This window comes from Vombatus ursinus, unplaced genomic scaffold, assembly GCF_900497805.2.
Source record: "Vombatus ursinus unplaced genomic scaffold, bare-nosed wombat genome assembly UNPS02014841.1, whole genome shotgun sequence".
Taxonomy (NCBI): Eukaryota; Metazoa; Chordata; class Mammalia; order Diprotodontia; family Vombatidae; genus Vombatus; species Vombatus ursinus.
This window is the reverse complement of record NW_020954619.1, coordinates 40,069,051-40,078,133: the sequence shown is the minus strand read 5'-3', so window position 1 is coordinate 40,078,133 and position 9,083 is coordinate 40,069,051. Positions and strand designations below refer to the sequence as shown.

The following is a 9,083-nucleotide window of genomic DNA, read 5'->3' as shown; positions in this document are numbered from 1 at the left end:
TTCAAATCTTGGCGCTAACACTAATTTTATGACCTTGGACAGGAGCAAGATAGCCTCCAAGATACGCTCCACCTCTGTAATCTTATAATCTACATAGTAAGGCTTGCCAGTGTCTGTAAATAATATATTTCAACATTCAACTTTCTTGCTATTACTTAGTTCTTTGTAGATCTATTTGTTCAAGGAGAGATTGGATAATCATTCATCAGTAACACTAAATTTGGAGTTTGTTTTGACCTCCAGAATCAAAGATGAAGTTCTCTGTTTGGAGTTCAAAGTTTTTCATAACCTACCCACCCTACCTTTCCAATCTTCCTACAACTTTACCTCCCCTCAACACCCTGCCCCCCACCCAAGTACTCTGGGATTCAGTAATACTGAGATCTTTGCTGTTCCTTCCATAAGACACTCCATCTCCGGACCAGGGCATTTTCCCTGGTTATTCTTTCATTTCCTTTTCTCTTCCTGTCTTCCTTCAGGTTAAAATTCTACCTTCTATAAGAAGTTCTTCCTGATTCTGCTTAATACTAATGATCAGCTAGATGGTACAATGGAGAGTGCCAGGAATGGAATCAGGAAGACTCATCTTCCTGAGTTCAAATCTGGCCTCAGGCACTTATTAGCTGTTAATCACTTAACCCTTTTTGCTTCAGTTTCCTCATCTGTAAAATGAGCTGGAGAAGGAAATGGCAAACCATTCCAGTATCTTTGCCAAGAAAATCCCAAATGGGGTCATAAAGAATTGGATGTGATGGAAACAACTAAATAAAACAACAACATCTTAATGCTAGTGTCTTTCTTCTGTTTATTATCTCCAGTTTATCCTTTATATGGCTTGTTTATACATAATTGTTTACATGTTGTCTCCCCCTGTGAGCTCCTTGACAGCAAAGACTTTTTTTTAAACTTTGTGTATCCAGGGTTTAGCTTGGTACATAGTAGGATTTTAATAAATATTTCTTACTGACTAGATGATGATGATGATAATAATAATAATAATAATAATATTGATAGTATTTACTTCATGCCAGTCATCGTGCTAAGCATTTTACAATTATTTTCTCATTTGAGTCTCATAACTAGACTAAATGGCTATTGAGATCTATTCCAACTCTCAAATTCTGTGATTCTATGTCATTGCTAGAAAATTTACATAAAATGTTTTGCAAACCTTTAATTTTGGTATAAATGTCAACTGTTGCTATTGGGAGTGCTAATAGAGGTATATATAATTCAAAAATAAGTGAAGTAGAAGATTTATTGCCTATTCTGCTCTCCCTGCTCAGACCACATTCAGAGAACTGTGTTCCATTTTGGAACATGGATATGGAACATCCATATTTTGGATATGACGCTTTAGGAAAGCTATGGACAAGCTAGAACATGTGAAGAAGAGGACAAAAAGATAGTGATTGACAAGTCCTTTTAAGTCATAATCAACCTTCAAGGGATGTTGGGAAAGTATAATGCTATTGTATTAGCTAGTTGTTCCCTTCAGGCCAGAGAACTGAAAAGCTTATTAGGCTGGCTCTCTCTGGCCTCTGCAGATAAGCCAAGCCAACTATTCATTCACAAGGATTTTTGTGTCTTCCAGTCATCTGTCAAATCCACTGATCAATCAAATCCACCAATCAATCAAATGCAAAGCCTGTCTTTTTCCCTTTCCACTTTCCCTTCTCAAACTAAAGAGGGCAGGGGAGAGTAACAGGTACCTCTGAGAGGTGTCACAATCTTTAAAAGTATACATAAAAGTTAAAAGGTCATAGAGCTGGTTCCAGTCATCTTGAGTTTTTATCCAGTCCAAGAACCAACAGTTGAAGCCTTTTTGTCAACTAACTCCCCTTCCCCTGGTTTTTTTCCATAGTTCCATTAAACCTAGCTTTCCTTCTCTCATGGTGGGTATTTACTCTCTACTCCTTGTCAAAATTTCTCAAATGACTCAAATTAGAGCTTCCTGGTACTAACTACACCCCCTTTCTATTATGAAGTAAAAACAAAAATCAAGACCTCCTTCTCTGTTACAAAACCAAGTCATTTTTCAATCATTCCATAGTATTTGAACAAGTATTGGATTTAGCATTTCATCTGTTTTAATCTCTTCAGCCTTGAAAACAAATACAAATATGATAAAGGACCACCATGTCTTGTAGTCTCAGATAGTTTTCAGTCCTCAAACTGGTGCCCTAACATCCGTGTCTTGATAACATTTTCTTCACACTTTTATTTTGTGATTTTTAGTGTATAAAAGCTCTTTTTTTTCCCTGCCCTTATCAGCCACTGAACTTTTTGCATATGGATGGGACATCACTTTACATTCTTTACAAAATTGTTTAAGTATTTTTATTTATGCAAAAGTCCATTTTCTTCCCCTCATGGCAACCAAACAGCTTGTCTCCATTTTGTAAACATTTTTCTTTAGACATGGATTTTAGCAGTTTTTATTACATAAAATATTTTTCCTAAATCTTGAAGTCACCAAACTCTTCAGCTATGGAAAGCACATTCCCATACATACTTCCCAAATTGATTTATACACAAGTACTTTTTCTGCCCCTTTCAGCAATGAATATACTCACAACTTAAAAGAACATCACCTTACATTATGTTCATCCTATTTTTGGAAGGGAAAAGCAAGAAAAGTACTTAATAATAGCTAGCAATGTGTCTAACAATGGCTGATGAATTTAGTCAAAATAATGTCTGCATTTTAAGAACGACTGTTACTTTTCTACTAGGATTGATAGCTTTTCTCTCTAAACTTTTTTATTAACTTCAAATAATCATTTGGAGATGACTTTTGAAAAAAGAATAACACAGGGACAGCTAGGTGGTGCAGTGGATAGAGCACCAGCCCTGAAGTCAGGAAGACCTGAGTTCAAATCCGGCCTCCGACCAAACACTTGACACTTACTAGCTGTGTGACCCTGGGCAAGTCACTTAACCCCAACTGCCTAAAAATAAAAAACACACACACAAAAAAAAGAAAAAAACAATAACATATAAATCTAATACAATATAAGTCACATCATTCTAGGAGAACACAATAAGTTGACCATTATTTGACATATCCCTAGACGTGTTATTTCATTGCTGTAGGGACAGTCCAGTGAGGAAACTATATCTATCAATTCAGATCAACAACTGTTTGGAAATTTAGAATATTAGAGAGCTGCTTGAGCTCTTTGGGACATTCACCAAACTCCAAAGCTTAGCCTGACACACAGACATTCACCATCTATTTGGGTTTTACTGACTATATTTTAAGCCAAATTCTATTGAGCAATTTAGAGGGTCAGGGCTTAACATAATCAGCTAAATCTCATTCACAAACAGAAGCATATAACCAACCTTATCACCTGTCATCTTCCAATTGGACTTTTTATTGTATTCCCTTCATGACAATAGCAAACAATTTTAGAGAGTAGACTCTACATAAATTGATATACTATTTATTGGCTTACTTGACATAATGTATATCATTCTGAGCAGTAGAATATTAAACATCATCTCTGTCTCTGAGTCTCTCAAGGAATCTTCTGTCATCTCAATACAGGCATGGAAGATACCTTGTTAGACGAAAGCCTTTAAGGCTATATTTTGTTCTAGCAAATCAAATATCAGATGACTGTGAACGATATTTGTGAAAGTCTGACTATTCCTTTCTCTTATTTTCATCATGATAGCCTTAGTAATGTCTACTCAAATGTGCCATCCTTAAAATTTCCTGTCATACTATGGATCTCAAATTCATAACTGTGCTAGCTTCATGATATGAACTCTGAAGTTCTATTACCAAAACCTGTTGTCCAGTTATTCCTTCTGTATCACTCCTCCTCAACCTAGTCTTTGTTCTTACTGTCCTCCAGTTCTTTTATCCCTTCTTATGCTCCCAGTCTATCCTGATCTGGCCTTATTTTCCTTCCTTCACAAATTGAAAATTAAAGTTTACCAATTCAGGTATTCATCATTCTCTACCTTTGATTCCTTGCTGACTTGAATCATTTTCTGCACCTTGCTGATTCTCAATCCTATGAGACTGTAACAACCTCTTTCTGTGCTTCTACTCCTACAATACTAGACAACACTGGAAGAAGGCCCCAACTGTGTTTACTGGGGTAACTACAAATTTGTGTTATAGTAATCTCTTTATTCTTTTGTGATTGACTACCACACTCTTTGTGGTAGCAATTCTGAATCTTCACCTCTCTCTTCAAGCCCCTCTTCTCCCTACTGCCACCATCACTGAGCAGAGAAGCTCATTTCCTATTTTGCTGAGAAAAATCTTTACTCAGAAGATATAATATAAAATAACAAAGATGTCTTGATATACTCTAATGTCTGGTTACACAGGGAGTGAGTACAACAACATTAAAAAAAAAACACATTTACTGATAAAAATCAAGAGCCATGTGTTAAGCAACTCACCAAGCCAAGTAGTAAAACCATCACAATTCATTTCTCTGTAAAAGTAATTGACTTTGTGAGGTCACAGTTCTGTAATATAAAACAGTTGGCCTATATTCAGCAACCAAGAGAAATAAAGCCAGCTTGACTGTATCCCTAGGTAACAATAAAATGGGGGACTTACACTTAAATAGAACAGGCCCTTTCCTGTAAATACTCAGAGTCTTATTACAAGACTTACAAAATGTAGAAGCAATGGTAGGATTACAAAAGGCTGCTGGACCCTGAATAGGTAAGTTGCTCAAGAAATGCAGTCCTACCAAATCTATTAAGCCACAAGAATTTATACCAGCCCTGATGGTAGTGAGGAAGTCGATATACCTAGTGTTCAAAGAAGTACCATCCTGGAGGGGTGAGTTACAGTTTCACTGTTTAATAAAGTCTTTTGTTGACCTCAGTTGATTTTCTTCAGATATGGTCCGCTTCTTTAAGTCTGTGGGGCATTGTTAATTTCCAACATTGATTTGATGAGAGATAAGGAAGAGGAGGAATAAAGCCGGTGCATGAGCCAAAAAAAGAAAGGGTTCTGTGCATAACTCAGGCTGTAGCTCCAGCTATGGCTCCAGACATAACTCTGAACCATTCAAGAAAAAAAGGAAGTAGATTTGAACTTTCACCTTATAATCCTTTTTCCTCCAGCCAACTTCTAAATATTTACATGACATAGAAACTGTATTTTTCCTTTCATTTTCTTTGACTTTTTACCATCCATGTTCATGTGTTTGGGGGGCATTTTATATAGACTAATGTACTCAGTGAATTTCAGGGCCCACCAGCCTACATGTCCTGAGACAACAACAGACACCAATGGACCCACAGAGATGCCTAGGAAAAAGGTATTCTTGAAGAAGGCCAGAGGCATCAGCTATTAATATAGTTTCCTTCCTCCCTTTTTATCTCTCATCCTCTGCCAGGAAGACCTTGTTGGCTTCTGATTATGATACCCATATGTAACCCATTTCCAAGGGGCTTGGGTTCTGAGCCACATGAATTCTGTGGCAATTCAAAGGTATCCTTTTTATAGAATGGTACAGGACATTGCCTGCATGCTGGATCCTGATCAGCAGGCTCAATCTCTCTGGTCCTACTCTATTGCCATATTGCCCTCTCCCCATTTCTTGCAATACTCAGGAAAAGGTTCTTTTGAGGGTAATCAGCAGTTGCTAAAGACGGTTATAATCCATTAGCTCCATGCAGCAACTTCAGTAATTGCCAGTCTCCCTAGCTTCTTGACTCATGCAAGGTCCTCCTGCTGCCTCCAACAGTGCTTCCCTGACTCACTGTCACACTTTTTCCACAAATTCATAAATGACAAGGTGGGCAGGAGAAAAGAATACTGCTTTTCTGTACCAACTTCTTGCCCAGGAAGGAATATTTGTGCCTCATATTCACTTCCTAATGAAATCTAAAGGGGTTGTTTTGAAACAACAACCTTCTGGATGAGTACAATTATTATTCAATAACCTGGAAGATCTTATCGGGGAAAAAAAGGAAGGGGGATGAAAAAAAGACAATACAGCTACTAGTCACTGTTCTTCATTTTTACTTGTCTTGCATTGTCCTGTATTTATCATGGTTTCTGTTGAACACATTTTTTTTGTTTGTTTTTAAAGTTTTGGGGAGGAGGTTTTGCTTGCCATCTCCCCTCCTAGTTCTCTGTACTTGCCCGTCCCAGAACAAATCATTCTGTGTCCTGTGACTTTAGGAGAGAGACAGGCTTTTTTTTCTTAGAAGTCAGACTTGATATTTTTAATTTTGGAAGAACTAAACGTGAATAAAACATGTTTTTTGTGTTTTTTTAATGGTTGTGTCAGTCCATTTTTGTATAAAATCTAACCAATCAACACACAACTTGCTGCCACATGACAATATTCTCTGTCAAACTTGGAATCTAAAGAACATACACATGTTTCATCATGTCTAAAATCGATTGCCTATGGTTTATCCATTGAACTATTTTTTTAAACTTGCATATATCCCCATTTTCTTCTGTTCTAGTTCCAGTACATCCAGGGAGGATGAAGGTTGGTTAAAACAACACTCTATGCAATTTCCTGCTATCCCTTCTTTCCAATTAGAGACTTGTGAATGTGAGGAATCACACCCCCACCAGCAATGGTAGCTTTCATAAGGGAGTCCAACTCTTCATCACCATGAATTGAAAGTTGTAAGTGACAAGGAGTGATATAATTTCCTTCGAGATCCTTATAGGAATTACTTGCCAATTCTAGCACCTCAGCAGTGAGATACTCCAGAATTGCAGCACTATATACTGCAGCAGTAGCACCTACTCATCAGTGGCTTGTGGCAAGTCTTTAAGTGTCTATGGATACAGCCCACTGGGAACTATAGTCCAGCTTTTTGTGAGCTAGACACTGCCTTAGCCTTGCCTTACACTGTCTTTTACAGCTTTTGCCTCCAGCCATGGTCTCCTCCCTAAGTAGTTGTGAATCTCTTCCACTAGGATTTTTTTTTTCTTAGCATATGAAGTGCAGAATGGCCTCTGTTTATTAAGAGATCTTTGAAAGACAAAGGTTCACAAAAGTATCAATGTCTATTTACAACTTCTGAGAGATTTCTAGGACCCAGTGGACCATGGAAATCCTGAGGCAGCATGTAGGGGAATAGGGTTGCTGGCTATATGCCAAGTTTCATGTCCCAGGACACAGAGGAGACCAGTAACAAGATAGAGACCAGGAAAGCATTCTGAGCTAGGGCTGCTGCTCCTGGATCCTGATGGTCACTTCCCTCCTCCCTGGACCCAAATCCTGCTGAGCCCCTGAGGCAGATGGAGCAGCAGATGGAGGTCTATCAGAGACATTCACTCCAGCTACCCAACTGAAGCAGGAGAAAAATTCTCTATAACAGGATGATTTAGGATTTCCTCAAGTGTACATTTCAGATTTGATAAGAGAGCTCATGAAAGCATGATACTGTTGAGAGGCAAATGAATGAATGTAGTTTGCTTAGAGGTTTTAACGTGATCATTTTCAGAACCTAGACTGGTGGTTTCTTGTCCCTTCTTTTATGTTGTCTATATTCCATGTTCCATCACCTACTTTTGACATCCTACCCATCCTCTAAGGTTCAGCTGAAATGCTTCCTTTTCCAGAAAGTCTTCACTAATCCCACCAACATGAAGTGATCTCTCCATTATCTGACCTCCTATTAACACCTCTTATGCACTTGTTATAGTCTCTAATTCATTTTCTATCTAGCAATTATATATTCAATAACCTCTCCTTGGAAGCTTTAGTTTGTTGTAGTGGGGATTTGTTTCCTATATAGATTTGGACTAGATTATCTCTAAGGTCCCTTCCAACTCTGAGATTCTTTGCTTCTATGATTCATGTCTTGAGAGACACTGTGGTATAGTGGGTTGGCCTCAGAGTCTCAAGGAGTACCTGGCCTAGGAGTGTAGAGGGCTGGCCTCAGAGTCAGGAAGACCTGGCATCAAATCTTGCCTCTGACCTCTACTGGCTATGTAACCCTGGGAAATTCACTTAACATAACATCTTGGTGTCTCTAGGCAACTCTCTAAGACTATAAATTGTAAAAATGGTTCAGTCTTCAGTGGTAAAAAGAGTCCCTCACATAGAATTCTACCTTTTTTGCAAAACTGGGAAGTGAGACATCCAGACAAGATCCATAACTATTACTTCAAATACTTCCCAGTGGTGCTTAAATTTTTAGAATAGCATTTTATCAGCACCCTCTCTTATTCAAACCTGAGTCCATACTTCTTAATTTGTCATATATTTACTACTAAATTGAGACAATACTAGTGACTTCTCAAAATTTAGGAGAATTACATGTTTATGTATTTTATAAAATGCAGTCACAATTTATGTCTCTCAAAAGATCTATAAAAACAAGAAAATAATACATTTACTGAGGAGATAAAAGGAGTGTGACAAAAAGTTCCAAAAGTATAAATGGCAACTCACTAGCCCCAAATATATGATCCTGTGATTTATGATCATTATTGATTTGGAAAACTGAAGAAGCCTCTTGAAATTATATTATCATTTATTCCCCATTTATTGATTATCTGATTTTTTGTCTCAGTACTACACCCATGGTCTGGCCATGTACTAAAAATCTAAAATAAGTAAAAACATAATGAGAATGCCAGATTTTTTATATCATTGTGGAAAAATTTTCTCTATATAAAAGCTGCCACCAACACAATAACATAAAGAGCAATTGGCTTCAAACTTGATGTCTTCCAGGGAGATCATTTAACCCTAGTAGGGCCCTGCCTAGCCCTTAATTTATCATCATCACTCCAGAATAGAATGGAGTATGGTATTCAAGTTAAAGAAGGAATTGTGCTAAATTAATAATTTCATTGCGTGAATAACATCAAGTTATATGGATCCACTAATAAGCACTTTAAACACTACCTATCTAGTGGAAACTTTTCCCAAAAGTATCAAAATGGCATTTGGACTAAAAAAAAATGCAAAATTCTTAATGTGCATCAAGAAGAATGAACACTAAGGCTTTGATCCTGAATCCTAGGGACAAATTGACTCAATGGTTGGAAGTTATAGTCTTAAAACCTCACTGTTCTCTAGGCAAGACACATAGAATGTAAGACTTTTAGAGGGAAAGCT

General features: G+C 37.4%; 1 pseudogene; it reads right to left on the bottom strand.

Annotated features, from left to right (window-relative positions):
- Positions 1-6,506: 6,506 nt before the first annotated feature.
- On the bottom strand, positions 6,507-6,890 carry LOC114026539 (annotated as a pseudogene).
- Positions 6,891-9,083: the final 2,193 nt, after the last annotated feature.